Genomic DNA, 23,607 nt, shown 5'->3' on the forward strand with positions numbered 1-23,607 from the left:
AGTGCTGTAGGCATTTTATTGCTAGTGTTGGTGCTACCTTCATCACAGCACTGCTACTCATCCCACTGCCACCTGTGTTACGGGAAGCCAGCCACCATGGCTGAGCACAACCTCAGAAGATGTGTTCAAGGCCGGGTTGGATGCGGCTTTGAGCAACCTGGTCTACTGGGAGGTGTCCCTGCCCATGGCATGGGGGTTGGAACTGGATGGTCTTTAAGGTCCCTTCCAACCCAACCCATTCTACGGTTTTGTGGTAAGATGCACTTTCGGGAGTAAGAATTGACCTCCTGTGTCATGGCACCATGCACAACACTGGGAGCTTGCCTCGTTTTTAAATAGAGAAGCTATGAATGCAAAGCCACGTTATACTTGTCCTTACCTACAGCTACTATGTGCACACCCTGCAGAGGGGCTACACATCCTTTCTTCTGCTGCAGACCACCACCACTAACGCAGTGTCAGGGCTCCGTATGTGCTCACTACCCTTCAAGTTACAGAACAAGGAACACCTGCTAGGCATCACTAGTACCTTACAACCAAAGCTGAAACCAGCAATTCCACCCCACAAAATAAGCTATTAAATAGCACCAATATTAAAAGGTTGTTTTTATCTATATTTTTTAACACACAACTGTGAAATAAAGTAACATTTTCCAATTTGCTTGGCTTTTATCATTTCCAACTCAAAATGGCTACAATGTTAGCAGGCACTTTTTCTCGATCTCATTATAAAATTTAATAGCAAAGCATTGCAAAACAACAAAACATCTGAACAGTGCCTCTCCTGAAATGAAGATTTGTCAGCATGTCCTCATGCTTATTAAAGCGTCCAGTGGCATATTATTTACCTCTGACAGAAGAACAATTTAACACCTTAACTTGGGGGCAAGTAGTGGAAATGGAGCAGCAAAAGAGCAGAAAATTTGAAAGAAAAATAGAAAGATGTTTCTCAGGACTAACCTTAAAAAACACCACCACAATGCTTAAGGGATGTGAAAGGAAGGAGACTTTAGCTGGCGAGCTTGAATATGACCTGAGAAATTACTTCTCCGGTAAAACCTTAACTGGCAATTCAGAAAATATCCAGAGACAAAGGAAAGATTCTACCTAACTCTTTAGAGAAAATGTCAGACCAGATGTGCTGGTGACAGACGTCATGAGCACCTTTCAAGGTCTTTATGAGATAATTAATGACAGGAAACACAGGAACATAATTTTAATTCCTCTTTCAGGATCTTGGGGACCAAGACCTCCTTTTCAGTGAGGCTGTCCAATCAAAGGAATAGCACTGGAAATCAGCAGCAGATTTCTAATATTTTTCTAATCACAACCCAGATACTTAAACTAGAACAGCAGACTGGCAGCCTTTCATATTTTTAAACCTCATTTGCTACATTTTAAAAACAGGAATTAAATCTGTTTTCAGACTCGGTATTTCTCCAGTTTTGTAACATTCTGCAGTAATATTTCTGCAAAGAAACAGCTTGCATTTCCAAACCGCGCAAACATGTTGTTATCCCAGGAAGCAACACGACCTAATAAAAGAAGTAGAGGAGAGGGACCTCAGAACACCCAAATTCAAGGACTTGCCCTGCAGTTTCTTGACTATGGGATGTTAGTAGGTCACTTAATCCCACTGTGCTTCAGTTTCTCTAACTATAAAATAAGTATATGCACTAGTCACAAATTACTGCAGTTATAGGTTGCTTGACTTGTTAACCCTTTCCTGTCTTTGAGAGAAGGGTATTTGACATACCTAAGTGTACTCTCTGAGGCAACGAAGGTTAGGAGATAAGCAGCACGTTTAAAACATTGCTTTTATTGTACAAATTAATTTTACGACTGATAAATTACTGTGTTCCATAGCAGCTCACTTTCCACATCAGAATCCCAGTTTTCTCATACCCGAAAGCAGACCTACCAGAATGCCACCACTGTGGTTACCTCCTCTTTCCTCCAACCTCCGCCATCTGATATCCATGAATACAAACATTTGTTCTTCCTTTCCCTATCATCCATGCCCGCAAAGAACAGACGTGCTATAAGGTTGGGCTGGCATCACCATCTCCTTCCCTGCAACAGTGTTAGTGCTCTGATAACTAAACCAGGGTCACCCGAGTGAGAACAGCCTTTTCAAAAAAGAATCAGGCCCTTTCAAAAAAGAATAAAATCTAAGGAAAGCAGAGTCTACTGGAAGCAGCAGTAATGAGTCTGAGCTTCCTAATAAAGTTCAAGTAAACCTGGCTCGCTGCCTGGCCACAGCAATGACAGAGTTCCCAACAGAGCAGCATCTTTAGTTTCTCCTCCAAAGAAGTGATGTGTATTTGCCAGAGTAAGCATCTGCAACTGCAACATCTGATACAGCTACACATAAATCCACAGCTGAAATCAGCTCCTTCATGATCTGAACAGTCTAAGATGTCCCCCAAAATATGAAAATAGTATTACACAAGCATTGCACCTCTTCCTTAGTTTAAGACAGAATTTACTTATCACATGCAGATGAGAAAAACTATTTTTTAAACTCTCAGAACAAATTACAACCAACAAAGCAGCCTAACAGTAGCTCTAAAAAATAACCCAAGAGTGACACAGGTTTTAGGAACTGAAGAATGACATATTCAATATGCTTAGGAATCACCCCTTCAGTTTAGTCTGTATTTCAACCCTGAAAGTGTGCTGGTGGGCATACTTTGAAACAGGTGTTGTGCTGAATGTCTTCTGTTTTTTTGTTTGTGGGTTTTTTTTGGTTGGTTGGTTTTGTTTTGTTTTCTCAGTGAAGATTACAGGCCCTCATGGGCACTGGTAGGATACTGACAGTTTAATTTCAAATAATAGGATCCTACAATTTAAAAAAAGTACATTACTTTGTATGAGCCTACAGATTTCAAGCAGTCTACCCTTCAGAGACGTTCAGAAATAGGGTTGAATTTTTGTACGTACAGATAGCTTACATGGATCCACATCTCTGTTTCACCAAATCTCGTCTTCCAGAGAGCACAGATAAGTTTAGAACAAGAATGTTGGTTCAGTACCTTCTCCTGATATCACTGATACAAAATACTACAATTTTCTAGAGGTTGTTATTCCTTCTTACTGGCTAATGCTTTGTACAGGAAACCATTCATCTTCAATTGGAAAAGCATATTCAAAGTCAGAATGCATTTGAAAGAGCATCCTTTACGGTGAAACTGCCTATGCCTATGACATGGATATCAATCTCAAGTTAAGTACCACCTTTATATAGCTAGGTCTCACTATAACCTTGGATTGCTCCTTAAAAAAGGAAACTGACATATTTAAATTAATTGTTACACAGTCATCTTTCAGACAGCTTGGACACTAATAAATAATTGCAGAGAATTAAAGCATAAATTTGACCTGTTAATAATATTACTTAAAAATGCATCCTTCTCAAGACATTCTCTAAGCCTTCATTCTTCAATATATGCCCTTTTCATACATACCTTGATATCCTTACTGTAAATCTCAGACTGACACAATAAGTACCGTCGTAGTGTTTTCCAAAACTGTATCAACAACTGAAGCCTGTACTAGCATTATTTAACATAGTACTCTAGTAAAAGCAAATGATTAACATAAATTGAAATAACAGTGGGACAAGGTTCAATCATTCTCGACAATTAAAAAGAGATAAAATTTTAGCAAACTATTAAATAAGGGCTTTCAATAGCTCAGCAAATAATAGAACTAGTATACATTTTTTCTAGAAATAAATCACCTTGAAGGAATGATTTCTGTTGCGTTTGTTGTGGCATTGTTTTGTTTCATTTTCCCCAATATAACAAGATAAAAGTCTATGTATAGCTTCTTGGGTAAGGCAACCTGACCTGTTAAGCTTTGTTAAGCCGCACGTATCTGCCCTGTTCCACGAGTGCCAGTAATCATCCTGCGTGGCGACGTGCGCACCCACGCGGCGCAGCCTCCAGGACGAGCATGAGCCCCGTGCCGGGAACCACGCAGCCACCCAGCCTGCTGACATGGTTGGCCCCACATCCTCTGCACCGTCAGCCTCTCCTTTCCATGGCCACGGAGGCCAATTAAAAGATACGTGGCTCTTGATGTTCCTCGGCGTGGGAAGAGAGAACTGGAGTCTGCCTGCCACATAAATCACTCCCAGCCTCTGATGTCCATCCCCATACCACAGCCTTCTGCCTTGGGCACACCGCCCAGTTTGTTGCAGCCAGCATCTGCGGGGCTCCCTGGCCAGCAAGGGTAGCCCCCACCGGGGCTGCCAGCCCCCACCTTGCTTTCTGTGCTCACTCCCAGACTGGCTTCTGTGGCTTGAAGGGCTTTGCTGCTACGGGCTGGAACTTGCCAGAACATTTACAACTGGTCCCATCCCATGGGGTTTTACAGAAGGGCTACAATGCAGCCAAAGCAGGAAAAGGGTATTAACACCAACACATCGGTCACTGCTGCCACTAGAGCACCTGGGAATCTCTCTCACGAAACCCATGACAGGAGTTCAGACTACTAGAGAGTCATGCCCCAGACTGAAATTGTCTTGACAGCTGTTTGTAATTTTGTATATTAATACACTACCATGATACGTATAGTGTATATTAATACACTACCATGAGGTTTTATTCACAGTTATATAGAGATTTGAAATAAGTGTTCAAATTCTTTAGCAAAGGGATTTATTTTCTTAGGAAAAGGAAGATTAAAGAATTATTGGAATACATATAGAAATAAATACTTATTCATAAACATAATTTATATAAAATATTTGTTCATATTAAATGCATATTTACCAAATATCACATCAAATCTTATTGTATATGAAATAAAAATACCAAATAAAAACCATTAGCTGTTTCTTAATCCCAGATGCAAGACCATGAAATAATAGCTGTCATAATTTTGCCAGAATTTCAGCACTTTCTGACATAGAGCATGCGCAGCAACAATGCCTAGGGCCTTGCCAAGGCATAAATGTTATTCTAGAATGCAGTGGACTATCTAGTGCAGGCAAACTGTACATGTGAAGAAAAATGTTATTGTAGGAAAAAAAATACACAATACCTAGTCTAGAATAACCCCACATCCAAACATGATTCACGCATTTAAGAATTTAAGAAGAGATTGGACTGTGGTCTGAACTTTTGGGTAGACCTGTGCGGTGTCAAGAGTTGGACTTGATGATCCTTAAGGGTCCCTTCCAACTCAGGATATTCTATGATTCTATGATTTCTTCTTCCTTTTTCTTCAATTTCTTTACAAAGACGGAGAATAAATGTGTCCTCACACTAATCTACTCCCAAGTATCTGCATGTATAGACAAGCCACATGCATGGCTTCTTGTTTTTGCTGACCTGACAAATGCTTACATTGTACAAATGTCATCTTCAACATTTTCTAAAAGACCTTATTCACAAGGTAGCAACAGGAAGCAGAACTGAACAGGGACTTCAGCGAGAAGCTAAATGGCATCTGGCAAACCGGCAATGTGACTACACACAGAAATATTTTCTAGTATTTCCTTAAGTGAAATAATCCTTCAAACTATGCACTATTATAATAATCTGTCACCAGAAACATTCATGTGCTGCAGATAACTACATTCCTAGTTAACCGAAAAGTTCTGAAAGATAAAACAATATATATATCCTTCTGCTTGGTCATACATGGGTCAAGAAAGGATTTATGGGCAAACAGAACAAGCTAGGATCTCCTCTGCTGCCCAGAGATGCTCTAAAGCAGCCAGGCATTACAACCCTGAACCAAAAGAGCAAGAAAGGATGAACCAAGAAGCACATTTATTTACTTACAAGCTTTACTTATAAGATAAGCTATCAATGTTTAGCCAACTAGTGAGCACAGGCTACAAGGTTTGAATGTTTTTTGGACTAGATTTTAACCACCTTTTCTCAGATGCATATTTATTGCTCTGCCCTTCACTCAATGAATAAATAAATAAATAAACATTTACCAACTAGGAATATGCTTGTAGTGGAGGAAGAAAAAAGTCATTCTGAGCGCAAAGAACAGGTAATGTTATTTTGCACAGGAAAAAAGAGGTTAATGTTATATTTCACTGTGGGTCATTTGACAGCTTATGTCACAGCCTCAGAGAGGACTACAGAGACCACACGTGATCTAGGAGAGCACGTGAATTCAGTAACCCTGAACTCAAGGCCTTGGCCACCAGGATGACTGACACATCACTGTAACTCTTTTCCAGAGCTAATACACAGACACAATTTCTTAGTAAGGTTTTTGCTGCAAATAAATCTGTTGGGTGTCTTAGCATCTAGCAATAAAACTGCAGACCATAGTGATGAAATCCCTGCAGCTTCTGCCTATTCGAGGCTTGCATAAGCTACCGTTATTCTTGTTCTCTGGCATATGGCCTTGCCCAGTGGATATGTGACGATCGTGCTAACATCTGAATCTCTATAAACGTACAAAGAATGGATGGATAACAAAAAACAAATGATTAGTAAATAAATAATAATGTCTGGAAGGTTAAGAGAAGAAACAGACAAAGTGCATTTAAGTCATGTCTCTGGAAAAGGGAACAAGAGGGAAAAAATCTCAAGCACTTGTAAACCAGTCAAAGCAAGCAAAAGCCTCATTCTTTCCCCCTTCTTAAACCTTCAGAAGGTGTTTTATGCATGGACTGTTAAGGGTCTGATAAATTTAAGACCATTAAGCATTCATCTGCCATTTCAGCTTAGTAATTTTGAAAGTGTCCTGTGCTGTCAGATAAGCAGCTGCTACTCAAATTCTACTTTAAATAGCATTGCTTCTTAGAAATTTATATATTTGGAAGGACTCCTTAATAATCTCTTTAGACAAATAGTCATTTTTTTAATACAGCATTGTCTTGCAAAGATAAACTGCATTGCATTTTGTACTTTTTGTTGACTTGTTGTCTAAGGCAGACATTCCAGTCTCTAAAAAGAAACAGCTTATAGAGTTATATTCAAAAGATCAAGAAAAAAGATAATAAGTAATGCATATACTTATATAAATTTTCAAACACTGAAACTACGTGTAAGGTTAGGATTAATACCTGTATTTCTTGAATGTAGATCTGTGGCCAAAGTGATGTCAAAGATGTTAGCTGACCTTGAGGATAAAGAAAATTTTGCAGTCCTCCATCATGTACTTAACTTAGTTCACTAAAGACATCTAAATGTTCTGTGCTTACATACCATAAAACAGTTAAACACAGATATTCCATATTAATTATATTTAATACTCCTAACTTCGATTTGTGGAGAGGAAAATTAGGTTTCCAGAGAGCTGCTGTAGCTTCCAAACATCATCATATTCACAAGCAACAGAAATGCTTACAGCATTATATTTAGATAAAGTAGTGATGAGAACTTTCAGCATTTGTAAAATGAAATCCCATGGAGGTTGTTTTTGTTTGTTTGTTTGTTTGTTTTCCTCTTGGCATTTCATTAATCCTATCTCAGGAACGACAACAAGGGATGATCATAGCACAGATAAGAAAAAATAATAAAAAATATAATAAAATACAGCTCAGGATTCTATGTTCCCCATATCTGAAATGCTGGAAATTGTGTGAATATAACTTTGGTGAATGGGGAGAGAAGACTCAACTACATGCCTCCCAAAACCCCCAAGATGGCATGTAGTAGCCATGGCTTTCAAATAATTAATTCTCTAAAGAAACATCTAAATGCTAAGCTCAAATATCCTCTAAAAAGGCAACAATTTCTCAAACACATTTTACGTAAGCTGAATGTTAGCCTTTGATTTTTTCTTGTTTTATGAAAATACTGGGGTCCCCCTTAATTAATGATCACACACAACACTTCGTGTACTCAATGCTGGCAGCAGTCCGGGCTGCCACCTGAAGTGTTTGCTTTCATTTGCTAGGGCATTTAGTTGTCGTGTTTTAGCTGACTACACTGAACCAGCCTTCAAGAGCTCTAAATTGTTTTAGAGCTGCCCAAGAGGTCGCTCTCCAGCAACCCGATCCGTCTTCCATTCAGTGTACTCAGCAAAGCAAGTAACAACACCTTCAGTTCCCAAAAGCAATTTAATTTGCTATAAAGAAGAAAACAGACTGTACGCTTAACTGGAGGAAAAAAAAAAAAAAAAGAAAAAAAAAAAAAGAAAAAAAAATCATAGCAGCTTTACATGATACTCTACAGGAGCACGGTTCAATCTGGTTACCTGTTATTCAGGCTGATAACATACAGCATTTTAAATCCTAAATTTACAAAGTCTGAAGTGTCCTAAGGAATTTTTCGGAAAAGTAAATGTTATCCCTTGGTTGTCAGCAACATCACTTCATAGCTAGGTGTCCTATGCATGTGAAAGCCAGAAATATCCTTCCCATATCAGATTTGCAGCCACTCTCAACAATGATATCTGAAGTCCTTCCACTGATGCTACTAGAAAGCAAAGTACTCCATATAATCCAGTATAGTTTCCATGAAAATGTACAGATATGAAAATGTTATTAAGAGCAACCATTTACTGTGTCTATCCTCTAAAATAGTTGGGAAAACATATCTGTGACAGCTTTCCCTGCTCTTCTTCCTCCCAGAGAGATTACAAAACAAAAAAATCTGACACATGAAAAAAGAATTTACTTTCTCCCAGTCTAAACTAGAAAAAAAAATAGAATTACGCACAAGTAAACTGAAATTCTACAATCAAGATAGATTAGTAAGTCTATTATTAAAAAGCAGAATAAGTTGATTTCATTTAGAATACAATATTTCAAAGAGTTTGAAGTTAGACATTTGCAAGCTAATGGAAGAAACCCAGTGCACTGGCAGGAAGAATATTGGCTTGCAGTTCTAGTTAGTGTACAGAACTGACTGATAAAACTAGAGACCACTGTTAAACCATTGGGCAAAGGAACTTTTCCATTTTACAATGTATTCCAAATAGTTAAAATGTATTACATTGCTAAAAAAATAAATAAAAAATATATATATATAAATAAAAAATAAGCTACAGAGCTGCTGTAAACAGTCTTTTCTGTTCCGTCATTAACGTCCACATTTATCTTTTATTCCTAGATAGCTAGGTACAAAGGCACAAAAATGATTGTAACTGACTTTTCCTACTGTTTATACACAAAGTACTGATGATTCTGCTCTGCCTGGAGGGAATGGACAGTCTCCAAGTTTAAGCTGTTGGCCTCTTACAGGAAAAGATGCATAAAAAGATAAAACGACAGTTTATGGAGAACAGTGTTCAAAACTACCTGAAATCTTTCAATATGGTATTTAAGGAATCTAGGGGAAAAACATGAATCATACAAATTAGAGACATAACAGCAATAAAATAATGATCTACACCACAATATTCACTTTATACAGTTTTTGGGTGCTATGCTTTCAGGAAGGTAAAAATAATAATTACCACAAACAAAAGGGCAGACGTCCTGAAATCACAGCCTATAAAGAGCAAAATTACCTCACTTGTAACAAAATCTGGTTTCTTTTCTCCTGTTTAATAAGAAAGCATAAGCATCTGATTTACTCAGGCAACATGAATACTGAAAGTGATTGCAACGGAGTTACATTAGTAAAATGTGCTACGTGCGTTTGCAATATCAGCATGAGAAAGTAAGCTAGTGATTTCAATCTTAATGAAAGAATTGCGTAACTAGAACAAGGAAACAAAGGTCTGGCACTGAAGTTTGTCTATCCCCAGGAGCACCAATCCAAGGAATAATACTAAAGCAGAACGAGTGGCTTGCGCAATAAGCGTCCTCTTGGCACTCATCAAGAAGAATGCAAAAATTTGCCAATGGACATACAAAACACTGTCAAGTTGAATTACAATATACTTACAAATATTTAGTGATAACTTTCATAATTGTTCAGATTTATTTTTTAAAGACTTGAGACCTCAAGATGGTAAGAAGATAAAGCATCAACCTTTATGACTAATCTCACTCTGGATTCTCAAACCAATCACCAACCTTTTGTAAATATGATCCTGAATGAAATCAGGAATCCCTTGAGGTTCATACAGAGCCAGCAGTTTGATGTTCAGCACTTCTCTGGAGACAAGAAAACAGTAAGACTCAGATCCCTTGCTCCCTTCCCCTCTCACTCTACACTTCACCTGTAAATAACCATTTCTACATTTATACGCTCTAATATGATCCCTATGGAGATCTCTCCCAGATCTCCTACACACACCTTACATAAAATGTTGCCTCTCTCTTCATCACCACACAATCATCTCAAGCTCAACAAGACTACAGAGATGTATATTTAGCTGTAAAAGAATGAAAGTTAGCACAGCTTATGTTCAGTTATATCATCCTGAAAAATACTTGAGTGAAGTACTGAGCAATTAGTTTGTGCTGAACTTCGTGCTGTCTCAATTACATTGTTCAAGCCAGATACTTAAAACTAGGTTTGACAGTTCTAAAAGCAACATAGATGTGTCTCTTAAGAAAAGATCTTAATCCATCTAATGTCCCCTCTGTTTGCACCTTCAGTCCCAGCTGCCTACCAGCAAGGTCTATGACCAGGAAACTTCCGATTTTGAGCTCAGTCCTGCTCCTCATATTGAAACTACCTCCAAGACACTGGTCTAAATACTACCTCAAGCAAAGCGCTTCCTCTTCTTCCAGCTAGAGCATTAACTTAGGCTCTCTTGAGCTCCATAGCTCACACGTGCACATCAACTCTAAATTCTGCAACGCACCTAAAGAAGCAGGGGCTCGTACTTCTCATTTGGGGTGGGGGTAGAGGCTCCTTAATAGCTTCTCCAGAAAAGCTTCCCAACTTGGGTATCACAGACACTGCAGTAAACTTAGCCAAAACCACAAAACATGCAGATAAATATCCCAGATTCATAATCCACTAAATAAAAGAAGTCACAATATTTCCTACAGTTAGTATTTCTTTACAGTGCCTATGATGAAAGAAGAGATTTCTAGATAGAAGAGTGACCACACTGTAACAGCATTAGCTCAGGGCTAGGAGGATCTAGATTTAATTTCAACATTCATCACAAACTCTCCCTGTAACCTTGACCAAGTGACTTAGTTTCACCATGTCTGTTTCCTCTCTCTAAATATGACAGATTATGTACAGTGCAGACAAACAGAAGGTTGTTAAATACTCAGTCTTTCAATAATTAAGGTCTGTCATAGACAGATGCAATCTACAGCAGAAATATAAATATTAAGCAACCAAACCACTAAATAATTTTATTATACTCTATTGCATTGCAACAAAAGTTCAGAGGTGCAAACTCTACTTCCATGCTTTCCCAAACATAACTTCTTACAGGTTAGGAGGACTACAGACCTTTCTCAGGGGATGTTTAAAATCACATCAAACTACTTTCTCTTATTTTCATAGAAGAGAAAAGCCTCAAAACTGTTCAGAGGACATTACCCCATTTTTTAACCCCCCACACACTCTGGTCATTCCTCAGGACATAAGCTTATCAGGCATGAAAGTCAATCCAAGACTGAGGTCTGACACAACTGCAGCCCCAGCTAGACCAGCTCTTCTGTCCGACCTCGTGAAACAACACCTTTTCTTACTGCCCCATATTCCTTGCTCCTTGAACCAAAGTGACCCCTATTAATCTAATTCCATTCCCTAATCTCTTCAGATATAGAACTGAACAGTAACTCATTACTCAGATTTCAAGCAGCATCGCTGCAAAAAGAAAACCTCTCCAGAATGCACATGGATTAAGTGAAAATTGTCACACCTAGAGCATCTCCTCAAAACCCTGCACAGGCAAGAACAGTCTGGAACTCTGTAAAAGCCTCAGGGGTGTTTGTCTGTTTTGTTTTTGTTTTGTTTTGTTTTCTTCTAGCACCACTGTTTTTAATTTCTGTCTTCAGCTATGTGCTCCTGCTTGCAAACATTGATCTGAGCCATTTATTTTACTTATATACCCCTTATTTAAACATGAAAACCATCGCTAACAACCCTACTTCCAGTAAGCTCATACAGTGGTAGTAAGAGCTCACCCTCTGCACCTCCAGAAGAGGTTCTCATCTTGCTCCACAAGACTCCCAACACAACGCTGTGTTGCTGCCCACAGCCAACAAGGCAGGGAGGGCTTTGCACCAGTAGGGTCCTATGCAGGACAGTAGCGGGGAACAGCGATCAGGTTGCAGAGACAGCAGCTCTGTTGAAGCAGCAAATGAGGCCAACCCACCCGGCAGAGGAACAGCCTGCACGAAGGCATTGACTTTGTGCAGACAGAACTGGGAGCTGCCATTTCTGCACACTGCTTTGAAGTGTACCACTAGTGACGTTAGTATCACAGTTTAGAAACCTCTGCTCCATAAACATAAAACTCCTCCAGAAAAGATGAGTAACAGACCTATTAAACATTTTGAACTGCAAATTACATAGAATACACTGAACTGCCAGTGCCCAGACTGCTGCTGTCATTGCATTTTTCTGCAGAACTGAGAACTTGCAGCCTAAGGTACGTGGCCTTTTATTTGTTAAGATGACTACCCAGATAGGAAACCTTTTGCTCCTGGCTGCAGGAGCCTGCTTAAAGGCAGTGAAAGATAGAAGCAAGGAATTTTAATCTCAGTCACTTGTTTCAAAGGAATGCTAAATAGGAAGCAGAAGAAAATGTAAAAGCTTTGAGAAATCTTTCAGCACAGATTTCAGCAGAAATATCCAGTTTGTGTGCTTAGCAAGCACAACTGGAAATCCTCAAAAATTAGAGATGGGATGTGGGGGGAATGCTGTCCACAACGACCCCAGTCTTTCCAGTGTGGCAACATTACCTATTTCCTAGCAGCTTGTTCTGTTTTCTCTCTTTCACCTTTGTAAACAACATTTAGATCACAGCAGGTGGATAGGATACTCTCTCTTCTACAAAAAAAACAGGCATTACTAGATACAAGAGTGGGTTGCTTGGGATGTTTTTATTAACTTTTTCCTTTCTGATACCATTTCTCCATCTCGTACTGGGTTTCCTCACTGGGTGCACAGGTAGCATCCAAGTGAATGTGACATTAACCCTGAAAAACTTCTGTTCCCCCTTTTCCTTTCAGTTAACCTCTGCACTGTTGTTTCTTTTAGTCAGTCCTGCCTGGTAAGATGACAAATGCATGCCTGTATAACAGAGGTATGAGTGGTTGTTGCCAGGTGACCAGCAAATAACTGATAAGAGCCCAATCAGCCAAATCTTCTCACAGGTATAGGAATATTACGGAAGTAACAAAGAAAAAAAGAAGAAAAAAATGTGTTCTGGTTCAAGGTCCTCTTTTTATTTGGATTTAATTCCATTGTTACTTTGATTGCAGTTTTCCTTCCTTTCCCTACTACACAGAGAGTGATTACCCGTGTTTTCTTCTCCAGTGGCTGGTTTTCAACCCCTGTTTCCTTACTTAGCCACTCTGCAGCGTGCAGCGAAGGCTTGACAGGCTCACAGCCCTGTTCTGCTCGGAGCTACCATGCTAAACCTGCTGACGTCAGGTGAAATTAGGTCAGCACGAAAGTGCTAGTGAAGGGGAATAAAATCCTGGATCTTATTTCTCTCCTTGAAACAGCAACCACACACACATCAGGGGCATTATTTTCCATTTTCCATCCTGTATGGTTGCGATAATTTGGATTCTCTTCTACTTAGCTGAGCAAGAGTGGAGGAGGAGAAGGAGGAGGTGGAGGAGGAAAAGGTACTAATCTCTTTAGAAAGCAGCACTTGACACCAAGTGTGTAGGTGATAATGACTACTTCTAGGGAACTGACATAATACCAAGCATTTACAGTATAGTGAAACTTTGCTCTAAGAGGAGCGAAGGTCCACTGAAGCGATTAATGGATTTTTATTCCATCACACCAAAAGAGAGCTACAATATAATTAACTCTAAAATGACTCTACAGTTGTTTATACATCCACAGTGAGAAATGGCAGCAGTACATCATCCCAGTTGCTTGTCCAGAAAGCACAAAGAAGGTGCAGTTCACCTTTCTTCTGTTGTCCAGGACTGAAAATTTCAGCTATTATACTGAAAATAGAATGAGTGAATGCACGTTCTTCCATGCAGAAAGAAAAATAAATAAATGAATAAACACTAAATTACTTGTGGCAAGTAGCAAAGATGTAAGAAGCAAATTTTAAATGAACCACAATAATATGAACGTTCCCCAGCTCCCCACACCTCTTCTACATAATTAAGCTAAAACTGCCCTAACAGAGGGAAAGCAAGCTGCAATAGCTTTATTTACATATAAACAGTTATGTAACTGTAAACATAAGTCATGCATGTGAGGTAATGGAGAAACCATCAACATAGTTATTGACTACACTTTAGATCTCCATTTCAAATGTCAATTACAGTCTCTCCCACCTTCTTACATATTCTTCTCTATGAGGACTACCTTGTGCCATCCCTACTTCAAATACACTAAAAAGTGTCCCAGTCCTTTTTTTTTTGTTGCTGTTTTACAGCCCGAGCCAAGGCATATTTGTACAACATGTGTCTAAGCTATAGTACAAAACTAAAAATTAACTAGGAACACACAACTTTGTACAGCCTACCATAAAATGCCACTCATGGTGCAGCAATACTAATTGAACCATGTCCTCTTTTGAAACCTACAAATGTTTGCTGGAGAATTGTACATTTCACCACAGCCAATCTCAGCCTAAGGTTTGCCAGGTAAAAATACTAATGCAAGGCTCTTTGCTAAAGCCTGACTTGTTTTGAGGTAGAATTTTCCTCTAATCCTGCTTATTTTACTGTTCAAATATTGTTTTTGCCCAAGATATTGGCCTCCATTCTTTACTCCCAACTTGGATGTCTAAGTTTTTATTGTACTATTGTGTTATTTGGCACATGAAGAATGAGGTTAAGTGGTAAATGATTACCTTATCTTTGCAAGATGAATTAGGCCTAGGCACAAAGGTGCCAAAAGTAATTATCGTATTAGATGTGGCAACATAAGAATCACAAAGTTAACCTCTGCACAGCTATTGCACATTGAGCTGTGCATTTGCTCATGTTCATCGAGTTTCTGCGCACTCAGATTTCTCATTCATACACGACAAATAAACGTCATCATCCACATTAATGTCTTTGTGAAGGCCACATAGCTCACTTACCCATGAGAAGTCTCGTGTTGCAAAATCTGTGGGGGTTCTGTTTAAACTGATTTTTCTCCTTACATACAAGTTCTACAGGTTCCTTATGATGCTGTTTTACAACACTGATCATGAAGTTCTGATGTTAAGCAGCATTTTACTTGGCAAACTTACAGGAGAGCAGAGCACGTCCAAAGCAGATCTAAGAGCTGACTGCTGCCAGAGTGAGCTGTGCCACATCTTCCTTCTCAGACACAGGCTCTCCCTGTTTCCCGTGCGGGGCCACTGGGGCTTGTTGTGACCTCAGGAAGACATGTTTCAGAGAGCAATATATATGAAAAATTCATTTCAGTCCTCCCTACACTCCATTAAAAAATGTTTCTGCTCTCTTTTTCTTCTCTAGTGAGCTCACGGCCATGTTAAATGCAAGAAGGAAAACATCAGGGAGGAGGAAATGGGGTACTCTTTCTACTTTTGTCACCAAATGTCCCTTCAAAGATCTTAATTTCAACTCCAGGACATTATCACAGCCCAACTGAAAGCAGTCAGCTACAGGGAATAAGAAATCCTGATTGGAAGCTAACTGACGTGGTATCTCGGATGCAAATTTAAGATCATAAAGACAGAAGTATTGCTTTTGCTTTCCTGTGATACTGACTTATTAAAACAAGCAAAAAGTCACATACCCCTGTTACTTTTGTACATTTTGAATGTTGTACTGTTCTGTTTGTTTTTTTTCTGTTGTTTTTTTTTTTTTTACTGAAGTTACATTTGTAGCATAAAACTGTCTGCTTAACAGAAATAGAGAGCTATATGGTAACAACAGGAATTATGAAGGTCTGAAAAATTTCTGTTTAGCTCAAAAAGAAGTTGAAAGTGCATTAAGCACAGGACATCCATAAGGTGTTAAACTGCATGGTTATGTAATTACATGTAATCTTAAGGCATGCTTGCTGTCTCTGGAAAGAAGGGAGCCAATCCACCATAGCAGTAGATCTTTTAACAGAATAACCAGTAATCCTATTTTCTAAAGGTTGGATAGGCAGCTGTAGAGGATTGGAACTGCAGCAGCCCTCTTATCTCATCACTTTCCTTCCAACCTCAGAGCCAACTCCATGTGGTTCACTGCTCCTTCCACCCCGCAGCCTGGCTTCCTGCAGCCTAAGCCAGTCATAGTATGCGTAAAGTTCATGTGCCACTCAGAAAGGACTGAGATCGGCTCAAAGATGAGTGCAAGAAACAGTGCAAGGCCGGACTGGGACCATGACTATGACAAGAGATGAAAGCAGTACCTGCTTTCTGCCAGTACCCAGCTGTTGCACCAGCCAGGGCTGTGACAGAACAGCGGCCTGATGGACGTGCTCCCACCCACGTCAACCCCAACAGTAAATGATTGCCTTCCACCAGATGAAATTATTCTGTTGCTAACGATTCCTCACTGACCACAGAGTTTCTCTAAATTCAAGCTATGAAACTGAATTGCAGTGCACCAGTGGAGAACATCTATGTGTAGTGTTTATTTGCCATGTAAAGGCAAACATAAATCACTTCTGCCCAGGAAACTATGGGCTTTGCACAGGTGACAAAAAGAAAGTTTTCTGTGTCTCTCAGAAATTATAGCCACATTTTCTGGTCAGTTATCACAGTTTTTTACTGGATTTTGTCATGTGGCAAATAGTTGAGACTATCCCAATATGTTTTATTGGTACTGTTGTGAAGTTACGTGCTCCCAGTTGTTAACATCTTCCACTGCACCATGTGTTTAGAAGCACTGTTAGATCAGTTAAAAAAGAAAAACAGGTCAGTTGCAAAATCTGCAGCCTTTTCCACCAAGGCTGCAAAACTGTTTAAAAGGCTCCCTAACTCCGATTTTGAAAGTCCCATTTTAAAATTGCTACACTACTATCAGTGACAGGAAAACAGTTTCCCAAAAGCCAAAGAAATAGCCCACCCATGTCTGCAGATCTACGCAGTTAAATCACAGTTAGGAAGCTTGGGGGAGAGGAGACAGGTGCAAGGTGGCTGCTTTCAGCAGAGCACTGCCAAGTTTCTACCAGGCCCCTGCACATCCCACAAACCTGCACTGGGGCTCTTCACGCTGGGCAGCTCCTCCTGGCTGGTGAAAGCAAGAGACAAGAGGCAAAGCTTGCTCAGATTTCTCAAAGTTTCCTCTGAACACAGGAGCAGGGAGCAGGAAAAAGATGGATGAGCTCACAAAGCTTCCACTGCATCTGAATTTTGGTTGTTCAAAGTTAAACTCTTTTAAATTGACTTAAAGAATATCATGTATTATAGCGTGTTTTGTCAAACACGAGGCTGTGTAGCAGCCTGCACAAATTCCTAATCACTAGAATTAATCTGTCATCTTGCAAGGTCACAATCAAGAGAAAGCACCTCTGGAAAAATAATAGGTGATGGAAAGACAGAATGAGCAAATAAATCAATGGCTAAATATTGCTTTCTAGGAAATCATGCTGTTGTTCAGATGAGACTCTGCTATTTCAAATACCTTTTCAGCATTTTTCAGGGAACAAGGTCATGAATAACTTTGCACCAAACAAACAGTAGTAAATAAAATGCAGAGATTCGGCATAGCAGATAGAAAGAACTTTGGCAATTTTTTCCATGTCACACACACAAAATAAATAAAAAAAAAAATAAGAAGAGGATAAATAAAAATAAAAATAAACAATATAGGGACTCTTTTATACCATATTCCCGAGTGCGTATCTTTTCTGATATGCATCTTACATTCTAAAAATATTTTCCATTTGGCCGTCAACCCAAATTAATATATTCTAATCCTTTCTAGGTACAAAATTGAAATCAAAAGAGAAATGTGAGTTCCACAGAGTCCCAGCAGCCCTTCTGAAATGCTCTGTGCTGACATGCAGATTTCAAAAGCATGTTAGAAGATTTTTAATCTCCCGCTCTTTCAAATCAGTTGCAGTAAAAGATATGTCTTTTTGTAACAGGAGTTTTCCCCATAAAACAGTTTGCATATATTAAGAATTTCTTCCCGGATTTTTGAATATGAATGAAAGGACTACTTTAAAAATATTCAAAAATATCACAAAAATGAAATTTTGAAGATTTATTGGAAAGAGCTGTTACCTCTTGAATTTCAGAGTTACTCCAAGTCTGCAAGTAGCATTATGGTCAGTTCTGTCTTATATATCAAAATTCATGGGACCAAACAATCTACATTCTAGTTTACAGCAGGACCTTATAAGTTTAATTATAAATTAAAGGCAGAAAAATAGCAGAATATTTCCAGTAACTATTCTTAAGACACTGAGAGACTCATTGGGATCTCCTGACAGAAATCCTTTTCCTCCAAATTAAGTTGCTTTTAGTAGCTATCCTCAGTTTAATGAGGAATTAAGAAGTATGGCTGTTTAATGAAATTACATAAATATTGTGAACTACAACAGTGAATTAGAACACCATGAGGCTGGCATTATAAAATTACTGGTCATACTTCCTTCATTTCAATAAAGCATTATTATAAGACAAATCTATCCTACAGCAAAATATTGCATATCTATGGGCAGGTGATAAACACAAACTGGAGACAGGTACAACAACAAAGCTGATCATCCTTGAGACCAGTTCCTCTTGGAACCTGAATACCTGTCCACCTTTGCAAAGACCAGCCTTTGCAAATTAGGCTACTATCTCCCACCATTCACCATGGTGCCTCCAATTCTACCTGCAATGCAGCTTCCTTTCACGTACCGCCCCAAATAAACAGAGGATTTTAGTTTCTTAAGATTGCCTATTGGGCATTTTTTTTAATGGCAGTTTAAATCAAGATATAAAAGTATACAAATATTGTAACAGGAAATAATGCAGGAAAGATAAAGAAACTTATTTTTTATAAATCCAAATTTTCATCCATTTATGCTCTTTATATATATCATCATTCAAAACACAGGAGCACACTGAGTATATCGGTCACTTTCACACTATGAAGAAAAAGAGTTATTCCTTTCCCTGAGCTCCATCTCTCTTCATTCACCTTTAAATATTTTGTCAGAACACATATTTCCAACAGCAAACATGTCCTGAATGGAAGGAGAGCTGTGAAAAGAATTAGAACAGAAAGAGTACTAAAACTTATGACAATATTTCTGCACAGACTTGGAACTACCATCTGCTCACAAAAAAAAAAAAAAAAAAAAAAAAAAAAAAAAAAAAAGTCATAACTGACTGGTCAAACTGTGCAAATGCACATACTTCATTTATTTCACCAGGACTTTTGCCTGATTTTATCTACAGCCTACAACCAAACAAAAAAAATAGGGTTGTAGAGAGATTACACTGAACCCTTAAAACTATTTTCCTTCATAGTTTGAGTGAAAAAGTTAAAAAAACAGATTGTTGAAATAATATTTTTGTACATCACTTCTTTCTGCATTGAGAAATTTGGATTACTTCTCAGCAATCAATGAGGAACAAAATCCACTGTAATAACGTTTAATTAAATTCATCCACTGTTCATTCAAAGCTATAGAAAACCTTTTTCAGTATACTACTTTATTTTAATTATACACAAGGATAAATGCATTCTAGTTTTAGGACTGTGCTTATGTATTTTAGAAATACCTGTCACGTTATCATTATGGTACTTTCTTTTCCTTGAGATGTTGAATTTTTGCACAGTGCATAACAGACCAGTAGCAAACTCAAGCCAGTACCCACATTAATAAAAAGGACTATAAACCAATGCAAGATATAGATTTTTTTAAAAGTCACACTTTATAAGAAGTTGAACTTTTCTGATTGTCTTTCCCCAGAAATCTCACCCCCATATAGCTCTACTCCATGAGCACCAATGAAGAATCTGTCCTCTCCCTTTCATCTCCATCTTTCCAAACAAGTAAAAAAAAAAAGTGTGAGAACATATGTAGATCTTATCTTTTGCCTTGCTGCATTTTTTAATTTTATTTTAGCTGGTTTGGATTATTTTGCCTTCAGGCACAGCAAACATCTGGGGCTTAAAGCCAAGGGTGAGTTTTGAGACTGCCCACGGAATTTCCTCCATTTTGCAGTTAGCTGATCACCATTCATGGCTCCTGAACTCTCTCCTTGTTTTTCCCTACTGTATTTTTTAAATATGTTCTTTCCAAATACATCCAAATGACAGTCCCCTGTTCAAGTTTTATGCATTTTCATTTAAATAGATAGGTGGAGGAGGTATATAAACTAGCATTTCCCCATCCATTTTATGTAAAATTGTATGTAAGTCGATGTGTGCACCACTAAAATAGCAGTTTAAAATGAATCATTCATATTTTTTTCCAGCTTCTTGTAAGAGATGAGGATTGAACTGCCAGTGCAAAAACTTTGAAAATGGCTTATAACAAGAGACAGCATTTGTAAATGTAACACAGTGTAGGAATGCAAAGATAAAAAGTAATATAGATTGTCGTTTTTTTTGTTTGTTTAAAATTTGAAGTATGAACATTACCTATTTTACTCAAATTTGACTACAGAATTAATAAAAGCCTTGTAGCATACAAAGTTAACAAAAAAAATGAAGCACCATCACAAAGGTCATGACTTCTGCAGCAAAATCAAAGGATTAAAATGAGACTCCAGATGGAAAACAACCAGAGCTTTTCTTAAGCAAGTTTTAAACCTTACTGGACCTCGGCTGCAGATGAACTACAATAGTATATATACAAACAGGAACACAACTCCCATGTGTATTCACACGTATAAAAGCATTAAAGGGGGGGGCTTAACATTTGTTTTACATTCTCAATATTTTAAATGATTATGATTATTTCAGAGAAATTTCTATTTCTGCCATTCTTTCACATACAGATTGCAATAAAATGATTTTTCAGGCTTGCAGGGCTTTCTTGTCTCTCCTCCTTTCTCCTTTTCCTTAACTTTTCTTTGTACTGGTGCATGTTTTCTCAAAATTAATTCAAACTCCACAAAACCATAATAGAAAATTCTCTGATCCTTAATAATCTCATGTCCTAACTATTGCAATCTTTCACTTCAGCCTTTGTAAATCCCAATTTGCTATCCCTTAATTCTTTTCTAAAATACCCACTAAAACAATCATGATGGCTCTTAAATTTGATTGCATCATCCGTTTTTGTTTTGTTTTGTTTTACCCCTCTTTCTTCCGCAGTTGTATCAAGCACCAACTCAGTGCGAGGGTCTCCCCAACCCATTAACCTGGGCAGGGTATAGGTGACAAAATCCACCAACCAAGCTCTATCAAGTCTCTCTTCAACACCCAGTGCTTCTCTGATGAATGCCGACGACTCTCTCATGACTATTAGGAACTCTGCTTCAGACGCAACTTCTGACCCAGAAAGTCTCTACAAAGTGGTTACAGAAACAAGAAGTTCCCTTGTTACTAAAAGTTCTTCCACAAAGAAACGATCTGCTATTGACACTTGTCAGAAACCGTATATAACTATTTGCTTATTTCCAGGAATGCTACCTCGTGGGATTTAGAGAAAAGCTTATGAGAAAAACAAAAACAGTTCAGCACCACCCTTAATCTTGACACCTTGCAAAGCAGATGCTTTTTTTTATTTTTATTTTTATTTTTTTTTCATTTCATCTAATCCATAAAGCACACTGGCAAGTAGAAAAGCATGCACTCTTAAAGAAACAAGGAAGGAAAAAGAAGAAAGAGTTTAGTTGTTTAAAGTTATGTCTATGCCCGCTGGGCACAGATTTCATTTCCATTTCAGTGCAGTTTCTCAAGTAAGACTGACAGAGACATTTACAGCAATGAATCATACTACTCCAGCAAGGCTGTGTGCTATTTCTCTGGGGACCTGGAGGATGATGGAGAGAGGAAGAATTCCTTGGCATCGAGGCTTGGCACCAAAAACATAAGTGGAGGAGTGGGGGCAGGAGGAACTCACTGAGGTCATTCTTACAACCTTTTCAGTGGGCTATTTCATGAATACCTAATAGAAAAAGTTTATAAAGACTTGTATGGACTTATCTCCCTTAAGCTGCAATTTATAGCCTAGAGGCTAGGTTAGGTTAGAAAGAGTAAGGATAAAAATATCAATAAAGAATAAATATATTCTTTAGTTATTCTTTGCTTTTTTTTTTTTTTTTTTTTTTTTTTTTTTAAACAGGCATGCATGCCAGAGAGCAGCAGCTTTACCTGTGGGTACCAGTTCACCTCCAGTACAAAGCTCACACCAGCTGCTCCAGCAGAATTCAGCAGAGTCAAAACCATTTTTTCTCTTTCCTCCTACAGCTTTGAAGCTACAGATCTGCTGTTGCCAAGTCCCTCTTTTGATGCTAGAAATCCAGTATGATTTACAAGTGCCTCTCATATACACGTTTTTTTAATCACTCCCTCTAATATTTCCCTGGCCTTAATCCTTGTTCTAGATGATAGTGATAGAGAGGAGGAACTACCTGATATAGATGAGGTAGTTGGACAGCTGTTCTTGTGATAAAAAGTTGTTGGTTTGTTTTTTCTTTTTTTAAAATTAGGGATGGAAATGTCCATTTAATGGGAAACAGCAAGACGTATTTGCATTTATAAATCCAATAGCAGGTGTAATTAATGGTCCTCTTCTGATCTGGGCAGGAGGATTCACAGTGGTAAACCTCTGCTTACATCCTCTCCCCCCATTCCCCTCCCACAAAAGAAAAAATACATATATATATAACATTCTAAAATACAGAAGTTCTGCAAACACCATGAAGAAAACAGTTATCAAACTCAGAATAATAAGCTGTGATCTCTTCTGAATTCCACATCCGTTCAGTTAAATTGCTTTGAACTGGGCCTCAGCATTTTCAGCACTCTTTCATTTCAAGGGAAAAAAATACAAAACACTAAAAAGAGTTTTCCTCCACATTCTCTTTGCTGAACTTCATGCCAGTTCAGTACTGGTACCAGGAACTAGCACCAAGTGATTTGGGACGAAGTAAAATCAACCAGAGGCAGCAATTTCCCCAGCTATCAGATGATTAAGCTTTGCAGGACAAGCAAATGATATGTAGAAATTCCATAGCAGCTAATCAAAAATAAAACTTGAGAAAGCAGCAAAAAGCTCATAATGAAGAAATATATTCCACCACAGGTGGCAGGAAATTGTAGCTACTGATAACAAGTGCTATGGGGCTCAAGCAAAGAAAGAAAATTAGCATAAGCATGGAGGAAAAGTAGTGATAGCACCAAAAAAACCCTCCTCAGAGCACTCTCCAGAAATCTATCATGAGAATCAAGTGAAAAGCAATAAGTAATAAATTTGCATTTTCTATAAGACCTTGCATTCAAACATATTCTTAAATATTTTGTGAGCTTAAGTAGCTGGTTGCAGACCATGTGTTGCTTGCATACATAAAAAGTGAAGCATCACTTCACTCGGTGTTGAAGCACCGACATCTGCAGGGAGACATTACTGAGAAATCTGACATGAGGCCTAAGAATAAGTCACTCAGTCCATCCAAAGAGGGGATGACAAGGATTGTGATTGAGAAGCCAGTACCAAACCTGCATTTCATGACACTGAAGAGACACACAAGGTGCAAAGAAACGAAGAGTCC

The 23,607-nt window shown here is 38.4% G+C and overlaps 1 protein-coding gene across 12 annotated transcripts in view; it reads right to left on the reverse strand.

The window, feature by feature from the left end:
* ATP2B2 (ATPase plasma membrane Ca2+ transporting 2) overlaps positions 1-23,607 on the reverse strand; it is a 405,121-nt gene that overhangs the window by 238,055 nt on the left and 143,459 nt on the right. Inside the window, exon 1 of one of the 12 annotated variants that reach the window (XM_035337431.1) lies at positions 3,468-3,487. The exons of the other annotated variants lie outside the window; for them this stretch is intronic. The gene's annotated coding sequence lies outside the window, so the exon portion shown is untranslated. Of the gene's footprint in view, positions 1-3,467; positions 3,488-23,607 lie in introns of those variants that run through there. 12 annotated transcript variants of the gene reach the window in all.

This window comes from Oxyura jamaicensis, chromosome 12 (assembly GCF_011077185.1).
Source record: "Oxyura jamaicensis isolate SHBP4307 breed ruddy duck chromosome 12, BPBGC_Ojam_1.0, whole genome shotgun sequence".
In the NCBI taxonomy this organism is placed as follows: domain Eukaryota; kingdom Metazoa; phylum Chordata; class Aves; order Anseriformes; family Anatidae; genus Oxyura; species Oxyura jamaicensis.